The sequence below is a fragment of the Ambystoma mexicanum genome, chromosome 1p, assembly GCF_040938575.1.
Source record: "Ambystoma mexicanum isolate Mex_15411 chromosome 1p, UKY_AmexF1_1, whole genome shotgun sequence".
In the NCBI taxonomy this organism is placed as follows: domain Eukaryota; kingdom Metazoa; phylum Chordata; class Amphibia; order Caudata; family Ambystomatidae; genus Ambystoma; species Ambystoma mexicanum.
Window position 1 is genome coordinate 1,308,786,837 of NC_090921.1, and position 20,448 is coordinate 1,308,807,284.

Genomic DNA, 20,448 nt, shown 5'->3' on the forward strand with positions numbered 1-20,448 from the left:
TATTTTTTTTTTCCGGCGCACAGGAATGGGCAATTACCAAGTCATTACGGCCTTGCCGGACCCGGTAATTGCCCATTCCTGGCCACCGGAAAATATTCTCCCCATTCCCATTTGAGCCCCATAGGGGACACTTTTGATAGGTCGACACCATGGAAAAGAAGATCCCCAATCTACTGGTAGTAGATTTAGTAGTGCTTCCCTATATTTCACTTGAAAGGGAGATGTTGCACCCAATGCAACAAGGGTTTAAGTTCTATTTTATATAAAATACCTGGTAAATGAGTTTCTAGGTAGAGAAATACATTTGGGGTACTCTTGGGTAAGCAGAGTAACTTCTTCAGAATTATATCTTGCATAGTTGTCAGCTTCAGTCCATTCTGGTAACGCCATAGATCTGCTCCTAATAAAGCAGATTGCTTCGCCTGCGTTTTATACATTTTAAGAGCTGGCAACGTAGCACCATTCCATGTGGTGAAGCGATTATACTATTGCATTACTTATTTATAAGGCGCAATTTCTTCATTAGATTGCACCAACCACACTCATGAATCTAACACCAAGATAATCATAAGAATCTACGTGTTCTATGTGTCTGCCCTTCATAGCTATATATATATCCCACTGAAAAAACTTTAGTTAAGGGACTGTTAAGGTGATCAGATTTAACGCAACAAACCCGATGACAATTAGCGGAGGTTGGAAGTGATGATCACCTTAACTGTGCCTTATCTAAAGTTTGTTGGGTGAATTTCAAGGATTTTGTTATACCATAGTTTATTCAAGGGCCACTAGCCATAGACTTTGGTCGTGGCCACTGTACATATTGCACCAATCGTTTTCTTTAGGGTCCGCTAGCCACGGCCTCTGGCCATGCTGTGCCCATTTTATATGTTCCACATTCCACCTATAGGTTTCCTTGGGGCCCACGAGCCATGGCCTTTGGCCCTGGGCAGTAAGCACGGCCTTCGGCTGTTCCCACTGTATATTTAAAAAAAGTAGGTTTCTTTCAAGCCCTCTAGTCATGGCCTCCGTCCATACCCAATGGCCACGGCTGACTAAGCATGTTGCACTAATAAGTTTCTTTGAGGCCCACTAGCCATGGTCTTCAGCTGTGGCCACTGTACATGTTGCAGCAATAGGTTTCCTTGGGGCCCGCTAGCTAGGGCCTTTGGCCGGTTCCATGTGATAATATCCCCGCAAAAATATCGCCATACAAAAATTTCGCCATATTCCTGCGGTGATATTACCCCATGGGACCTGCGGGGGACACCCCCGCAATCCCCATATATTTTTAAAGGGAGCGGGGGACACCCCCACATCCCACCCACCCATTTACCCCATAAATTATCCCCACCAAAAATATTGCCTATGGCCGTTCCCGACGACCATATGTACGGCGATATTTTTGGTGGGGATAATATTACCTGATACCCTTTGGCCCTGGCCAATGAGCGCAGACTTCGTGGCCACTGTATATTTTAAAACACTACGTTTCTTTCAAGCCCACTAGTCATGGCCTTCAGCAGTGGCCGCTCCACATGTTGTACCAATATGTTTCCTTGGGGCCTCCTGGCCAGGGCCACTGGCACAAAGACCCATTTCCCCTGCCTAGTAGATGTAATCACAACAGATGTCCCCCCATTTATTTATTTTCCTCAGTTTCCATCCCCCTGATAATTATGGCTGTAATTTTGCACTAATTTCCTCGATTATGCTCACAAATGTAAAAGTCCTCATAGGTGCCCCCATGTTCCTTCTACCTTTTCCCTAGGCCTCCGTCCCACCTCATTTGATTTTTCCCTCCCTGGTCCCCTTCCATCACTCCCTTTCTTTCTTTCTCTGCTTCATGTGATGCATTTATGTTTTCGAGTAGGTCTTACTGCGATAATTTTGTGAGATTCCCCCGTATTCCACCGGTATTCCCCTGATAAGCTAAAATATTTCTTTCTGTAATTTGGCCCCCAGACTACCTCTAACTCCCCAACTTCACATGGTCTCCTCTTTCTCCCTCCCCAACTCTAGCTCAATGCGATTTTAACCTTTTTCCTCCTCAAACTAGCTTTACTTTTTGCACTTTTCGTTTTCGCATGGCCCCGATATTACTGCGGCAATAGCTTGCATTGAGACAAACAAAAATGTTACCTTTTCATTCTGAAAAACCTCTCAGAAAGTAAGGTGGGGAGGGAAATGTGGGAAGAGGCACCAACCACAAACATGGAGGGACAGGTAGACAGGGGAAGATGTTGCACGTGTGTTACATCTGAGGTAGGTGGCAGTGTTTCTCACACTCCTTGATTACAGCTCCAAAGCACTTCAAAATTGCTCTCCCTGCAGAGTGGTGTGTTGCAGTATATACAGAGTACAGCTGTCTTCGAAAGATAGGGATCAACAGCCTCTTTTATCGCTTGCAAGGTAGCTGGTCTGATTTTGTGTCCCACAGAAGTAAGCTGTGTGGTTACAGTATTGGTTAAGGAAGATGAGGTGGAGGAAGACATACTACTTGCTAAGAAAGGAAAAACCTTTCTGAGAGCATTGCAGTGGTTAGATTTTGGTGTGGCGGCCCATGGAGGTGGTCCCATAGGAGTACTGTCCAGGTAGTCAGCAACTGAGTACAATGTTGCATTTCACTTTGGTAGTTTTAGCCTTTGGTACATTCCCAACAGTGGTAAAAGAACTGCCACCCCCATGATTCTCTCTGGGTGTGGTTTTTTGTTGTGTAGGTCCTCCATCTGGTGGGTGTGGTGGCTCTTGGGGAGGAGGGATGGCAATAGCTGATGCCATTTTTAGGATAAATAGCAGTTTTGATAATGCTCTTCCAAGCATGTGTTGTGTGCTAGATTGTAAATGGATAATGAGTAAGAAGCTGTGCAAGGGTACATTTTGAGCTTTAAAATTCCTAGATGAGCTGAAAAATGCAATTCCGAACTGTTTGTGAAGCACGGACCTGGTCGTGAAGTGCGGACGTGTTCGTGGACACGTCATCATGCCGTGCCCGGGCGTGTGGTCACGTGACACTGTCTGGAAAGTCTACGATAATGTCAGACGTTCGCAAACATTGACGAACACAAACACAGTGGGAAAAGTTGCAAAAAGTGTATAGAAGTGCTCAAAATTATGCTAGAAGGTGGTGAATGGCTGAATTTTACGGTGAAACTTTGTTAAATTGGGCAAAATGTTTGCTATATTGGGGTAAGTATGATATCAGTAAGTTGTAGGAAATTAGCGTGCACTTGTAAAAACCCATGAAATTCACTGAAAAAATGTTGTTAAAGGGACGTTATGGTTAAATTGCACTAATAAAAACCTTTGAAATTCACTGAAAAAACTTTGTTAAAGGGACTTTATGGTTATGTTGCACTAATAAAAACCTATGAAATTCAATGAAAAAACTTTGCTAAAGGGACGTTATGGTTACAAGTAAAACCAAAAAAGAAAACTAGGAATTTGCTAACCAATCATAACTTGTGCCACCACCGTGCACTGCTAAGACTAACAGCCAGGACATGAACGATGACATCACAAATGCCATCTTCTAATGAACGATTCCAAACATGATTACACAGTGAATAACATTAGATGGAAATGAACATGCAACTGCCAAATATTGTATCTGAAGCAAACCGAATCCTTTACTGTAGCCCTTCTCTGTACAGAAATGCTCGAATTACTAATGCAACCCATAATTTGCTTTATATCATTACATATAATTATGCAATAACTTTGGCTCGTGAGTTTTCTAAGAAACTCCCTCAACCCTATAATGGTGTTGAACAGAATTACTTGCAAAATGATTATCAACAATCCTTAAAAAAATAATGCATTAGTCAATCTTTAAAATATTAAAACTTTTGCACACAATTGCATATATTAAAAAACAATTCGCAAAAAAGTGTCCATGCATAAAAATGATATTTACAATGTTCACAGCAGCAACGTGCCAATGTGTCATAAAAAATGAAATCCACATCTATACATACAGCAGCATCCATCTGATGTCACATTACCCACATTAAAGTGCAAATGCATAAAAGAAGCATTATAATCAAATATCTCATGAGTAGCCTTACTCTAAAATAAAGTGCCAGTGCAACATTGATTTGATTAAACAAACCATTAATAACAATATGGATTAAGCCCAAGTGGGCAAAACTCGATAGTTGTCAAGGTTATCACATAGTCATGTTTCAATGAAAAGTTCAGAGAAATATCAGAGAAACACAATTCACCTTTTAAGAAATGAATGTCTCAGTTCAAAAGATGCACTGCTAACTCTTCATCTGAATTATGTCCTTTTGGTTTCATCGTATTCAGCTGTATAATAAATTTGGATTCCAACTTTCTCAGTTTCCTCTCTCTGTTACCTTTTCTGGTATGGTCTGGTACATGCGATAATGCAAAAGATCTCAACAATGAAGGATCACTTTCATGAAATTCATCAACATTAACAGCTAAAGGGTAATGGTTGTCAATATTTGTAATGGCTCTGAAATGTTGCAGTATCCTAATGTTCAACGGGCAAATGGTAGAACCAATATACATTTTACTACAAGGACACACAATTGCATACACCACAAATCTGTTCAAACAATTGATGTGAAAATGAATGTACAATTTTTTGGTTTTGGTTTCTACTTTATAGGTATTCATGGTCTACGATTCAGCAAGTTTACACATTTTACAACTATTACATTTAACAAAACGTTTTGCATGGAACGCCATTTTGGGTGTTTCTTAGAAGACTCACCAGCCAAAATGATTGCATAATTATATCTAATGATAGAAAGCAAATTAAGGGTTACATTATTAATTCACGCATGATTGTAAAGTGAAGGACTACAGTAAAGGCTTCGGCTTGCGTCAAATACAAATACATGGCAGTTGCATGCTCATTTCCATCTCATGTTATTCACTGTGTAATCATGTTTGGAATTGTTCATTCGAAGATGGCTGCCATGGTGGTCAACTTCTAGTGTCAAGGGAGGTCATATGATCGGAATACTAAAATCAAAGTCTTTACTAGAAATAAAAGACAGCTCGCAATTCAAATCTGTGAACTAACCTGACAAAGTCCCTGCAGAGGGATGGAACACATGGTAGAAGCTGCATCTTTGAAACTCATACTTTTTTTGTAAGTCCGTTGCTTTTGCACTTTTGGGTAACATACCATGAATACATTGCTTATTTTGCACAATAAGAACGAGTGCTTGGGGAATTTTGTTTTACCTCGAATAACTGTTTGAATTTGAGCATTGTTAGACGGGCACAGTGTTTGCTTACATTGAGTCATAGAAGTTCTCCCACCACTCCCCATGTAACACCCGCTATTTGTAGGCTAAGCGGCACGAGGAGAACGCTCTTGTTCACATGATATATCTGTATATATATGGATATATATCTCTTGGGCCCTTTTTTGTTGAGGAAGGGGAAAAATCATTGATATTACCTTATCAAAATTGATTTCTAATCCATTTGTCTGACAGAACTGATGGAAGACAGTAAATGGTGTTTTTAAACCAACAAAGGGCATGGAGAGAAGTATAACGCCATCTGCAAAAAGCAGGAGGGGAATTGTATCTTTACTGACAGTCTGGGCATCAGTAGTAATTTGGAGTATGTTCTCAATCAAGGTATTAATTTATTTAGTTATTTATTTAGTCATATACAGGAGGAACAGTGCTCTTTTGATCACATAGAATGTACAATAGCTAAGAAATCAGATTTGACGGGACACAGTGAGCTTCTTACAATGGGGGGTGTTTGAGGGACATTCTGACCAGGTTGTAGAGGGGAGTAAATTGAACAGTGACCGAGGACAATGCATAAGTGGACATACATACAACCAACATTGGCCTTTTTTAAGTGCAGATAGGTGGTATGGTCAGCTGTGCTCGGGACATGACCATGATGGGTGAAGTGCTAGAATTGAGGCAGAGGAAGTGAGAGGCAGAGGCAGGTTACAAGCAAGGGAAACATTTTAGCTAACAGGAAGGTGAGAGGTACGTTAAGAGGGTAACTCATAGACGAGTAGGTAGGCTTTTAGTTTGGTTTTGAACAAATCAGTGTGGACTGTTTCTTGGATGTCCGGGTGAAGGGGAGCAAGAAGAGAGAATCAGCGGAAGCGAGAGAAAGCACGGGGGGGGAGGGAGGAGCCACAAGGGTAGTAGAGGAGGCGGAGCACAGATTATGAGAAGGTTTCTAGAGTTAGATTGAGAATGATAGATACAGTGGTGCCTTACCATGGATAGATTTGTGAACCAGAAGGCAATTAAATCTGGAGCTCTTTCGCCTCATCGGCCATCCAGTCTGGTGACGGTAAGAGGAAGAAGGTGTGAATGAGGGAGTTCAAAGAGAGTCCTTTTAGCAAAGTTAATGATCTTGTTGAGAGGATAGAAAGCATAGTTGGGGAGACCAAAGAGGATACTGGCACAGTAGTCCAGTTTAGAGAAGACAAGAGTGGTTAAGAGATGCTTGGCGGTTTTGAAAGGAAAGAGGTGCCTGCTTTTCCTAATATTAAGGAAGTTGAGGTGAGCTGCTGTTCCAGTTTTGGAGATGAAAATAGTGAAGGTGTGAGAAGTGTCATAGATGACGCTGAGGTTTCTAGCTCAAGAAGACTAGGGGAGAGTGTCAGGTGGGAACTGGATAGGCAGAGGCTTCATTTTTACTTCTTAAGTGTACAATAGGCATCGCATGACTACAAGTAAATGATTGCACAATGAATCATTTAACACAACTTAAGATACCAAAATTATAACTAGTCCCCATTTCTTAAAAAGTGCTGCCAACTTTGTTGCAGGATAAATCTGAGATGTCCTCATAGCCAAAATGTGCATTAGGGTCTAGTCTAAAAGTGTGCCACGATTCATTGTTCTGCCATCAAAGGCACAACTGTTTCACCTATTTGCAGTTCCAATAACATGTTTTTTGAATAGGTGCAGCAAATGCGCTGCTAATGTCACAATAACTATTTGCATTATGGCATACAGCGATGGTCAGCATGCATACAACAGTAACTGGAATTTATTAATTTGCATTCAGAATAAGTCTTTGGTTGGGTTCCTTCCTCTTTTGGATTTTTGCCATGTCCTTGCAGAAAACTAGCAATCATAACAGCAAACTTGCTATAATGTTCCATTTCGCACAAAACATTTCTCTGAACACTATAATTGCAATGAAGCACCTCTGCGTTCCACCATGAGCTATTTTTAAATGCTAGATATTTCTAGATATAAACATTTAGGGCCTGATTCATGGAACGTTTTCCTATGGGATTGTGAGATTTTAACACACTTCCATGAATCAGGCCCTTGAAGTGTTTTACTCTGGTGTCTACCTCACTTCATCACAGTGTATTGAAAGTACGACTCTTTGTATAATGTTAATGTAAATTAATAGTGTATTATGCAGTTACAGAAAATTAGAGCCTATCATCGGATCACACTTTCCTAGGAGCTATTTTCTGCCAGGCGCTATGCATTTTAAAAAAACACATAACAGAATTCCCCAAATGTTTAGGGACTGGACTGCAATAGGCATCTAGAAGAAATAGCGCTGCGCCTGATCTGTATAAAGACCACTAATGCCGCCAGGTATGCGCCCACGGTGTATACCTGCAACTATTTCTTCACTAGGGACGGTCTAGCCACGGAAGCCGAGCAGGGGTCAATCCGCTGTTAATAGCACCACTCGCAGAAACGCAGCCACCTGCAAGAGCAAAGCTTCCTCGTGCGCTGCCGCCTGATTCCCACCATGTGTTCCAGCACCTCATCCAACAAGTCATGCCTCTGGAGTCTAAGGTGCCAAGGGTGAATCTGAAGACTGTGTGAGCTTGGATGAAAAACCCTGCCTGCTTCCCGGGTCAGTAGACTCAGGAAAACAGGGCTCATCCAACAATCACTGCTGCCGAGGTTGTGTACATCCAGTGCTTTAAGTGGGATTAGAAATCGAGGTGGGGGGGCTCTTGTTAGGGGGTGTGGCCTATGTATGGGTGTATGCCCAATAACCAGAGCCCCCCACTCGCCGAAGAGGGGGGCCTGGTAAAAGAAGTAGAGCTGGGGCGAACTGGCAGTATTACCTTTGAAGCGCCCAGCCCCTCCTTTTATACAAAAGAAGCGGCTGGGGGCACACTAAAGGTGTGACACCAGTGTGCTCCAGCTCGCACGCAGCAGGCAGTCCTCTCATTCAAGGAGCTTCATGGTATGCAACGCTTTAACCTCGGGCTATTTGAATGACAAGTCTGCCTGCTGCTGATGTGCCTGTACTCTTAAACACGAGGAGGGCTGGACTGCCCAGCTGTCCTATTGTTTCCGAGTAAATAGTCATCACCGAGCATGAAGTAAAAGGTCTTCTTGCTGGGTGATGACTATTTACTCTGAAACAAAAGGAGAGCTGGGCATTCAAGACCTCCTCCTGTTTAAGAGTACAGAGACATCAGTCAGCCCACACTGCACGGTCAGTACTTAAGGCAATGGCCCTCATTATGACCCTGGCGGTAAGTATCGGTCATTACCGTCATGGCGCAATTACCATGTCCCTGCTAGCAATAGACCGCTAAAAGTGGCCCATTACGAGTTCGCGGGCACGAGCTTTCCGCCATGCCGGTAATGAAATCACTGCCATGCCGCTAAAGCCCGAAAAATCCCACTTACCGGCATCGTATGCAGTGCAAATAGCACCTCTGGCATCCTAGCTATCGGCATTAGCGGTCACCGCTAATAGCGGTAACCGCAAATAGCGGGAACCGCTATTAGCGATGACCATAAATAAGCGGATCCGGAAGTAGCGTCATCGCACAGGAACGGGAAAGAGCACGGCGGCCATCTTTAAAAACACAATCCATTGCCATCCACCACAACCAGGAGACATCTGACCCCCAGAACTCCCACACACCTCAACCACCACCTGTCTGATATCAAGATGCCAAAAGTTGTGAAGAAACGTGGAGATTGGCTGTGCCAGGAGCGCTTCTCAAGAGAGGAGCTGACGATGTTGGCTGGAACCCTTCAGGAGCATGCAGATGTCGTGTTTGCAACAGAGATGATGCAACCGGCACTGCTGCTGAAAAAGCAGATTTGGGCAATGGTCGCTCAGAGGGTCAGTGCTGTCGGCACAACACCCCGCACCCCAAAACAATGCTGCAAGCGATGGGACGACCTACATCTCCGCGTGAGGAGCATACTGGCGGCAAACTGGAATCTTGGGATGGCGACAGGTGGAGGTGCTGAGTCGTCCCTAAAACTCCAGCCATGGGAGGAGATATGTGCCTCCACCATAGGCACAGAGTCCATAGAGGGAGTTGGGGACATGGAGAGAGGAGCCCCGTCATCAGCCGATGCAGGTAGGTGTCTCAAATCTCCACGTCAACAACTTTGGCACCAACAACAGCCAACATCAGCCAAGTGTCGGCGGCCGAAGGAACTGCATCGGCTGCAAGCAGCACCATTGGGAAAACAGCTGCCACAGCAGCAATCTCGGATGACGAGGAAGAGGATGTGCTGTATGTTGATACTCCCCCCACTGGCCCTCTGCATTCCCCCCACCTGTCCCCATGCAGCCTGCTCGACTCCAGCATGCACGAGCTATCTCCGGCAAACTCGTGGCCGGCAACTCCCAGCCCAACCACACCTGTGCAGGAGGAACACTGTAGTTTGGCCACCCCTCAACCATCCACCCCAGCCCCAAACACCCAAGAGGAGATGCAGGACATTATAAGGCGCCAGCAGGGAGCTCACTGGCGTCTTGACAGAGCACATTACAGAATGTGGTAGTGCAAGGGAGGACATGTGGGAATGTGCTGCTTCCCTGAGGTCAGCAATTGAGTCCAGCTCAATGGACATATGCGCAGAACTGGCCGCTGTGCGGCATGTATTGTCCAAGATGGTGCAAGCAATGCGGGACATGCGTCCATCCGAGCAACCGAAGTACATCCTCGGCTGCCAGTTCCACCAGGACCAGCCCCGTGCACAGGTCTAGCAGGAACCTGCGGCGATCAGACAGGGGTGCACCTGGTGCTGGAAGAGGGGGATGCCAGTAGGCACAGCCTTGTGTACTGGTGCCACATGGTCCACTTGTGCACAGTACTGCACACCATGTGTTGGGGAGAAGAGGGGGGAGTGGGTGTGTTGGGGAGTAGAGGGGGGAGGGGGGAGAGGGTGTGTTGGGGAGTTGAGGGGGGAGGGGGGAGTGGGTGTGTTGGGGAGTTGAGAGGGGAAGGGAGAGGGGGGAGGGGAGAGTGGATGTGTGGGGGAGTTGAGGGGGGAGGGGGGAGTGGGTGTGTGGGGGAGTTGAGGGGGGAGGGGGGAGTGTGTGTGTGGGATGGAAGGCCTGTTCACTTAGTTTTGCTTATTCAATACACTTTTTGGTTAATCAGAACTCACATGTGTGGACATGTGCTTATTTGGATAACAGTCTACAGTGTCCATGTCCCGGACACACCCTGTGCCCCGAGTGCCATCTCCATGTAACCCCCCCCCATCCATGTCTGCTAGAAACATTGGTTGATCAGAGTCTGACGCATGGCATGTCCCTCCTGTGCATCGTTACGTCCCTGAGTTGCTGCCCCATCCCCAACCTCCTCATCCTCATTGTCAGGTGATTGCAGTTCAGCATCAGGGGGCAGGGGCACATTCCGTCTGATGCACATATTGTGTAGCATGACACATGCCATGACGATCTTGCCCACCTCCTGATGCCCGTACAGGAGTGCCCCACAAGAGCCACCTCTTCAAGAGATAGCCTGCATCATCTGCATGGAGCCAACGATGTATGTGTAAGTTACCACATCATATTTGACCTCATTGAGTGACAACATGGCATGCATGTATTTCTTATTTTCAAGCCCATTTCCATGCATGGATGGAGACACACAATGTGACTGCTATGTGTGTATTTCTCTTATGGACTGGTTTGCATGCCATCTATTAGTGGGCGCAGGGGGTTCAAGTTCCTTGTGAGTGCCCATGCACTGTGTTAATCCGCAGTGGTTGTTTCTGTGATGTTGCAGATGTCCGCCGATTTGTATACTTTCATCCTGGCACCGTTGACGTCAGCCTCATGATGATCTCACTACGCACAACGAAAGGTGTCATTCAATTCAGTTGGGCCTCTGTGTCAGTGTAGTGGTGTATTGATGTTTATGACCCTCATGTGACTCCTTTGTACACAGTAATGGGGGACTGTCCTTTCAGTTGATGGTGTTTGGTGCTGTCTATTGGTCATAGTCATTGCTTGTAGCTGCATTTTGATGAGGGGGATGCAATCTGATTTGGTACAGTGCACATGCAGATGGCTGTGGAATGGTTGTGACACTGCTTCATTTACATGGTAGGGCTGCTTACATCTTGCATTATGTGGTCATGTGTCAGGTCCAGTCTGGGCTGCTTTGGGGCATGAGCATGCTCCATTGCCTCTGGCACTCGCAGCCAGGCGAAGTATGCATGTATACGTCAATCACCTACCCACATCACATTTCCATGGGCATGACATGCGACTCACAGAGAAGCCAGGATCTCTGCCCTGCATGTTGCTCCATGTAGCGTGGTACCGTGGAGGTCCGCTGGATCATTGAATCATGGATAGATCCGGGGAATCGGGCACAACAATGTGTGCTGATCCTGTTTGAATCACATACCATTTGCATATTGATTGAGTGGTATAGCTTACGGTTGCTGTACGCTACCTCCATGGCATGTGGGACCACCAATTCCACATGGGTGCAGTCGATGGCGCCAATGCATCTAGGTATGCCAGCCAGCAAATGGGAACCTACTTTGGTGTCTGAGATCTCCTGGGCAGACCGTGGTAAGGAAATGTGGTCATCTGTATGCTTGAGGAGGGCATCAAGCACTTGGTTCAGCGTACGTGACAATAATGGTTGTGAAATGCCATGCAAGTGCCCCACTATGTGCTGGTAGGTGCCTGTGGCCAGGAAGTGGAGCACAGCAACTACCTTCAGTATGGGTGGGAAGGCCGTGCGTGTTTCATTCAGGCTGACAATGTCGTCATGTATCATATCCCCAATGGTGGTGATGGTGTCCCGGTCCAGACGGTACAGGGTGTGGATCTGGTCAGCGGTTAGCTTGAATGGACTGGCTCTGATGCGTGGGATTGGGGGCTGCCTGCGTGGTGCCACTGGCTGTGCTGGTAGGGCACGCTGGCCCGGCCTTGCCTTCCTTCTCCTCCTGCGTCTCCTCTGTGCTGCCTGTTGTTGTTGTTGTAGCCCTTCCACAGCAATCAGGTCCTCCAGCCCCAGCATTGCTAGTAGTACTGGGATCATTGTGGAGTGTGACTGGGTGTGGGAAGGGGTGGGGTGTGCTCCTTTTGTGCTTGCCCAGTCTGTATAGCCTCCACCTGTGCTGATTGTGTGCACCTGTGGAAGTTGGCAACACTGCACATGGCCGTTTAAGGTTGGTCCGCGATGGCGGTATTAGCACCATGGCGGTAAGGTACTTTACACCCTTCACAATGGCGTTAATTGCATGTCCGCCCGACTCGTGATGTTCCCCACTTTGTGCCATGCCGATATTTACGGCATGGGAGGTTGCGTGCCCGCGCCCTTGGTGCTTTTAGTGGCACCATTAATTACGGTGCCGTTAATAGCGCATTGTCAAGTTATAATCGGCCGGAGCGGTAAACGATGCCGGTAATCCTTTACCGGCATCGTTTGCCACTTACCGCCAGGGTCATAATGAGGCCCAATGACTTTTCCTTTCTAGTCCAAAGTGCTGACACCTGCAGGCAGCTCGTGTAACTGCAGCTGCTACACAGGTTGCCTGAGGTGTCAGCGTGGCTGGGGCTAGTTGGGGGTTGGCCCCGGCTGGGCCTCGGCTTGGGAGCCCTTTCTGGAGACTACTGGGACCTGGCCCCGGCTAGCCCCAGCACACTTAAAGCCTGTGTAAATACTTGTACCACACCCACTGTGCCACTTCAGGGCCACCAAAATCATTGTACCTATGTAATACTTCTTCCTCCTCAGTACCATCTGCAGCAGGGGTATTGGAAGGAAAGCATATGCCTCCTTGGAATCAGCAGAGCATCATCCAATGCTCCTTTATGGGCAATTGTCTGGGGCAAAATGGAGGGTATTTCTTTTGACATGGGTCAGGAAGCAATCCAGTTGTGGGGCAATCCATTAAGATGTGATCCACCATTGACTAGCGAAGACTACTTGTGCAACAATGACTGCCTCCAGCTGAGAATATCCACCCTTATATTGCTCTCCGTGATCGAGATGCTCCGATATGAGAATTCACCTTATCCATAGGCCATGCGCCTCCGTGCACAGCATGACAGCTGTGTTCTTTTTCAAATCAATAACCTTCTTGCGCAGCAGCTGCAACTGGAATGCATGCAAGGACAGGCAAATCACCCTTCCCAAAAAAAGATTGATATGTAGCCTTGCTTCTCTCCGACCATCCCTCTCGAATACCAAGGTCATTGAGGTGGGTTCCCCAGCCTGTCATAGAACCATCTGTAATGGCCTGCTCTTGAAAGATTGGGACATCTAAGGACCCACCCTCCATGAATCTCTCCACCCTGTGGCACCAGCTCAAGCACTGCAACAAACTGATGCACACCAGTAGTTTGTCCTCCAGGCACCCAGCCAGCTAATTCCAACTGAATATGAGCTCCTACATGCTTCCTCCTGCAAAGTCTTGCAAAAGGAATAAGAAAAATGCATGTGATTTTGAGGCCCAGATTCCTGAAAAACACCAAAGCTAATCAGCATTGTGTTCAGCACTACCACTATAAATTGCAACCTTCATCAGCGGAATCAGATTCAATTTCTTGAGGAGCATGGTCCTCTGAAGCACAGACAGTATTCCCCACTCGACTGGACAATTTCGCCAAACAATTGATGAGGTCGGGGAATACTTCCACATCTGGTAACCACAGATGGATGCCATGACAGCCATCATCTTGATGGAGATCCTCGAGGCTGATGTCAGGCCAAAGTGGAACACCCTGCAATGCTAGTGTTGGCATGAAGCTACAAACCACAGGAACTTCCTGTTTGCTGGGAAGATAGGAACATGAAAATACATGTCCTGGCAGTCCAAGGTCATCATTCGGTCACTTTTGCAGCGCACACCCAAAATCTGGGACAACGTCACCATTTTAACATTGTTTTTCATGCACTTTTGAAGGCCCTGAATGTATTTAATAGGCCTCAACTCCCTTATTGTGATGACAACATATTATAGTTTCCTTTGTAGGGCACCCTTTGTGTTGGTCTTTTCTGGAACTTCTGTTCCACTTCCAGGATCAGCTCTGCCTGGCAAAAGTTCTGCCGTAGGGCAGTCTGGGGGAAAAGTCAAGGAAGTAGAGGTTGTGACTATGTTCTACAATCTGCAGGACCAGTGATCCAGGTGACAGCTCCCTGCCCCTGGAAGAAGTCTCAGAGACTGGCCTCTAGAATGGTAGGTGAAATGAGGACACATCAGAGCAGCATTCCTGCGAACCCTTGAGATGCGCCGGGCTGGCTGGCCTCTTTCTTCTGGGCGCTCACTCTCATAGGCTTCCTAGGGATTGGCTACTCATCAGAGCCAATAGACCTGCCAAAACATTGCTTCTTTGGCATGGCGGGAATGATCCTCTAATAGTGGGACACGAAGAACGGCTTCAAAATGACCGATAAACTCAAAGACCGAGCCAACCGCCTTGAGTCCTTAAATTTCTCCACTGTGTGATCCACCTTGACGCTAAAGAGCTTGTCTCACTGAAAAGGCATATCTGCATTGTGTACCTTCACATCAACTGAAAAGCTTGACAGATGTAACCATCCATGGCACCTAAAACTAGCTGACATCGCAATTTCTCTTGCCAGAGAATCTACTCGGTCCAAGCCCGCCTGAATAATACTTTTGGAGTCTTCAAAGTCGTCAGCCAACACTTCCATCGGATCCATGTGACTCTTTGCCAGCAGGGGATCAACAGGCCTTTCAACATCCTGCCTCAGGGCATACTGCTATGTACCTTGCGTCATGGCAGCATTGCTAGACTGCAATGCCAATAACCAAGGTGCAACAAACGTCTTAGCCATTGCATCAATGCACTTAGACTACCTATCAGGAGGTACGGTAGGGAACATGTTCAGGCGTTCCTTCGAATTGGCTGCATGCATCACCAGAGAATTTGCTGCTGCGAGATAAAACAGGGATGGGGGATCATCCCTCACCGACCTGTATTATCTGAGAATATTTCCATTTCCATTAAAGGGAGGAATCTTCTTTGTCTGCTCGCTGGGCCATCAAGGGATTTTTGAAGCATATACCAAAAGGCAAGTGTTGGGTAGCTGGTGCTCTGCAGCGCTGTCTTTAGCCTTTTCTGTAATTTTTTGAATATCCAAAGACTTAACATTAGACTCAAGAATGAGGCAAGAATGAGGCAAATTCCGCATTGGGATAACATGCACCTGCTCATTGAGTACAGGCTCAGGCGAGGTAGCCAAACTACTTGGGTCCTGCCGGCCCCTAAGTACATCCGCCTCCATATCATCAGGCTTTTCTGCCCGAAGATCCTCACAAGCCCTGTCACCAATGCCATAGCCATCCTCTCTACCCAGCATCTTGCTCCTCATGATTCCATCTCCTCTTCGCTTTCTTTGCTTGGCTGGCTTCCCTTTCCCTCCCAACTTAAATTTAACTTCCTCTGTCTTACTTTTCAAATCTCTTCATGATCTGGCCCCCACTACCTTTCCTCTCTCCTTTCTTTCTACACTCCTTCTCGCTCCCTCTGGTCTGCTGATCTCTTACTCACGGTTACGCCATCCCCTTGAGCTTTTTTCATTTCCGATCCTTTCAGCTCCTTGCCCCCCTACATTGGAACTCTTTACCTCTCTCTATCCATTCCATTTCCTCTTACTCCTCCTTCCGCGCCTCCTTGAAATCTTTTCTTCTTCACCCACCGCCCTGACACTCCTCCTTACTTTCCCTACTTCCCTCCTACATCCCACATTCTTTCCCTCCTTTCTACATCTTCCTACCATCCCCATTCTCTCTCATTCCTCCTTCCCTCCTCCTGAAATCTCTTCTTCTTCCCCCACCCTGACTTCCCTTACCATTTCCCTCTTATTTTCCCTCGGCTCTATGCCTCTTTTCCGTCCTTGGTAAATTGTTCTACATACTGGTTTTGATGGTTTGTTTTATGTTTTTGTAATTTTATGCTTTTATGTTATTCTAATGTATTCTTGTTGTTACAATGTAAAGCGCTTTGGCGTAAAGCGCTATATAAACTTAATAAATACAAATACAAATGCCTTACTGCATCAGCACAGGCCTACCTCCTCTACCTAGAAGCCCAATAGCCTCGAAGACACCTCAGGTGTCTTCCACAGCACTTCATGCAGCACCATGCGGTCCGATGTGGCACTACGCTTGACTCTCATGACCTCACAGAGTCAGTGGAGGAATCTCTGTCAAACAGGTCCACAAGCAAAGATGTATTTTCCTTAGTCCTTGCATTTTGCACACCCAACTCTACCGGCGCCACAGAGTTCTAGGGCACTGGGTAAAAAGGGACAAGCTGTACAGAAGGTATGGTGAGCGTAGATGCTGTTAGCTGGCAACGTATCTCAACAAGCATTGCTATAATCGCACACTGGGAGGCCTTCAAGTTCCCCAGCCCCACTGAGGCCACTGGCGCCTGAGACTCAGGAGTAGCTGCAACCACTGACCTCATTGGGGAGTCCTTATTGGAAACATCAGTCTTTTGCTTCTTCTTTTTGTTTTTATCCAAGAGCCTTGTGCTTCGAACACGGGGAGGACCTCCCTGAAGTACCCCTATTCTCAAGACTCGTCTTGGAACCAGCGGAAGGGCTACAGCAGGAGTGCCACCCTTGCTAGTACAGGGAGTGAGCCTGCTCAGGTTCTGAAGAAACAATGCAGCCTTCCAGTGGGAAGCTGGACTTCCTAGCCCTCTCTTGAGAAATAAGGAGCCAGCATTCCTAGAACACCGAGCCTTCAAAGTCAAGCCTCAACAGACCACACAGGCCTTGCTAACACGCCAGGACACCAGGTAGCACATACAGGGATCATGGGTATTAGTGATGGACATTGTCCTCTGACAATGGCTGTAGCAATTGAAACCTGAAAGCTACTTACTCTTTTTGGAAGAAAAAAAATTAAATAGCAAAAGAAATTGTCCAAGGATGTGACCATGCATGATGCCCCACAGCTCTGGCGTGTTCTGAAGTCCACTAACGTGTGGTGTTGGAAAAAGGAAATGTAGAGCTTGGGACGGGTGATGGCAATTATACCCTGGATACCGTCACTTCTGGGGAAGGTACCGAAGACGGTCTAATGGCATCCAATGGCATGCAACCATGATTCAAAATAGTCCAAGGTCCCAGCCTGCTGGCTGGAAATGTCAAAAATAAGACATCTGCTTTATTTCAATAGGAGTTCTTCAGATTATAAAGTTCCCCAGTGGGGCTGGCTAGCAGCAATGCACACAAGACTGCAATTTCCCCTAAATATCTACCATTGACACTCGCACTCCTTCCCCCCCTAGAAAAAAACAAATGCTTCAGAAACCTAAGCATCTCTAAAACTATTCCAACAATAGACATAGCAGCGTAACAAGAGTGTCCCGGAACCAATAGCTTCCACCTTAGACCCACACACCAGGACACTGACTGCGGACTTTATTTATTTATTTATTTATATAGTTGTTTATCGTTCATTAAACACTTTTACATCTTTACAATTTACATAAATAAACTTCGTATCAGAAGTGTGCAAATTGTCATCACTGATCATTCATACTTATTGCAGCTAGTGTAAAATTAACGAATTGGTATTCGAATTAATAAATTCGTAATTCAAAATTAAAATACTCTTCCATAATAGGATTCACACTTTCATCAACATCATCATCAATCTTCAAATGGCTAAAAATGGTATATCAACACCACATAAAAGGACTTAGTAAAAATGCCCATTTCTTATCACAGTGGACCTGTTTACATAGGTTGGATTACATCATACACATCTTTTAGATTGTCACAATTGCTGGCTTAGATATATATATATATATATATATATATATATATATATATATATGGGATACATTACTCACCGTAATCGTATTTCTGATGCTTGTATCTGCTTAGATTCACATGCTGTGCATAGGCCGACATCTAGTGGAAGCTGCGGAGTATTACAGTTTGTTTTTCGAAACTCGAAAATGGGCGTCGACACAGGCGTGCCAGTAATACTATCCCTAGTGTGACGTCCACTGTACCCAAGATCCCTCACGCGTCTAGGATCCTCAGATTGTATTTTTTCTGACATGAGGAAGCATGAGGAGTAGCGTGAGTACAGATAATCCAAGCAGATAGACAGAAAGGTAAGACTACAAGCAATCATGCGCCTTCTCTCGGAGGGGAGGAAGGGAGGGTCGCATGTGAATCTAAGCAGATACAAGCATCAGAAATACGATTACGGTGAGTAATGTATCCCTTCTGAGGCTTGTGGAATCTGCTTAGATCACATGCTGTGCATAGATTAGCGAGCAGTACCAGAAGAAGGAGGTGGGATGTGAGAAGGGTCATGAGCAAACAGGTGTCTTAGAACCGCTTGTCCCACTTGTGTATCTGTCTTGGAATGAGTGTCAATGCAGTAATGCTGAGTAAAAGTGTGAATAGAGCTCCAAGTAGCTGCTTTGCAAATGGTGTCGAGGGGAACATTTGCAATGAAAGCCAGAGTGGCCCCAATGCCTCTAGTAGAATGGGCCCTTGGCGTAAAAGGCAAAGTTTTTTCAGAAAGAGAGTAACACAGCTGTATACAGTTGATAATCCACTTCGAGATAGCGCCTTTAGAGACGCGATCCCCCTCTCTGCCTGTAGCTACGGAGACAAACAGTTGATCTGTTTTCCTTAGCGGTCTGGTTTTATTTACATAGTAGAGGACCGCCCTACGCACATCAAGGGTGTGTAGTTTCACCTCAGCTGAGCTTTGCGGGTTCTGGAAGAAAGCCGGAAGCTCGATGGACTGGTTTACATGGAACTTAGATATAAATTTAGGTGAGAACCTCGGGTGTGTGCGTAAAACCAGTTTGTCTTTGTGGATAGTAAAGAAAGGATCCTGCACTGACAGAGCCTGAATTTCACTGACCCTTCTTATAGAGGTAATGGCTACTAAGAAGGCCGTTTTATAAGTCAGGTGTTTGAGACTACTTTTATGCATGGGTTCGAAAGGGGGGCCCATGAGTTTAGCTAGCACCACGTTGAGGTCCCATCCTGGCGGTGGGTTCGAAATAGGAGGGTGAAGTCTCTTTACTCCTTCCATGAAGGCTTTAACTACTGGTACTTTCCACCACGATACTTTGTTATGGGATGTGGTGTAAGCCGAGAGGGCTGCCAGGTGTACTTTCAGAGAGTTAAAAACCAAACCTGCGTCCAGCAGGTGGAGCATGTACGTTACAACGTTGGAAGGAGTGCAATCAACTGGGTTGATTTGTTTATTCTGGCACCAAATAACGAATCTCTTCCACTTGTCAAAGTAACAGTGCCTTGTGTTTGGTTTCCTGGATTCTTTTAGGATGTCCATACACCTCTGTGGTAAATTGAGAGGCCCAAACTCTATGACTTCAGGAGCCATGCTGCCAGGTTCATTGAGTTGGGTTCTTGGTGCACTGTTTGACCTTGTTGCTGGGACAGTAGGTTGTACCAGGCTGGGAGTTTGATGGGCTCGCACACCGCCATCCTGCGTAGGTGTGGAAACCATGGTTGTCTCGCCCACATGGGAGCAACTAGGATGAGCGTCATCGATTCCTTGTTCATCTTGTACACCACTTTCCTGATGAGAGGAGTTGGTGGAAAAGCGTACGCAAACATCCCTGACCAGTTCATCCACAGGGCGTTCCCTTGGGAGTCTGGCTGGGGGAACCTGGATGCAAATCCTGGGCATTGTTTGTTTTCGCTTGTGGCGAATAGGTCTATAGTGGGGAAACCCCACTGAGAGAAGAGATATTCTACGATATCCCTGTGAAGGACCCATTCGTGTTCTTCTGGGAGGGAGTCTCTGCTTAGGGCATCCGCTAGGGAATTGAGCTCCCCTGGAACATGTTGTGATGACAGGAAGATGTTCCGTCTGAGTGCCCATATCCAGATTTTCTGGGCAAGCTTGGACAGATTTGGCGAACGAGTCCCTCCTTGTTTGTTCAGATAGAACATGGCTGTCGTGCTGTCCGTCCGGATCTGTACCGACAAGTTTAGCAGATGGGGCTCGAACGCCCGAAGCGCTCGGAATACTGCCAGAAGCTCTAGCAGGTTGATGTGGTTCTTGGCTACTGAGTGAGACCAGAGACCCTGAGCTGTGTGGTGGAGATGGTGAGCTCCCCACCCAGTCAGGCATGCATCTGTAGTCACCACTCCCTGTACTTCGGGATCGTAAAAGGGTTTTCCCCTTGCGAGATTTTCTCTTGTCCACCAGTGTAAGTTCTGTACTAGTG

The 20,448-nt window shown here is 46.2% G+C and overlaps 1 protein-coding gene across 6 annotated transcripts in view; it reads right to left on the reverse strand.

Annotated features, from left to right (window-relative positions):
- FLT3LG (fms related receptor tyrosine kinase 3 ligand) overlaps window positions 1–20,448 on the reverse strand; it is a 619,298-nt gene that overhangs the window by 35,765 nt on the left and 563,085 nt on the right. The gene's annotated exons all lie outside the window — the stretch shown is intronic.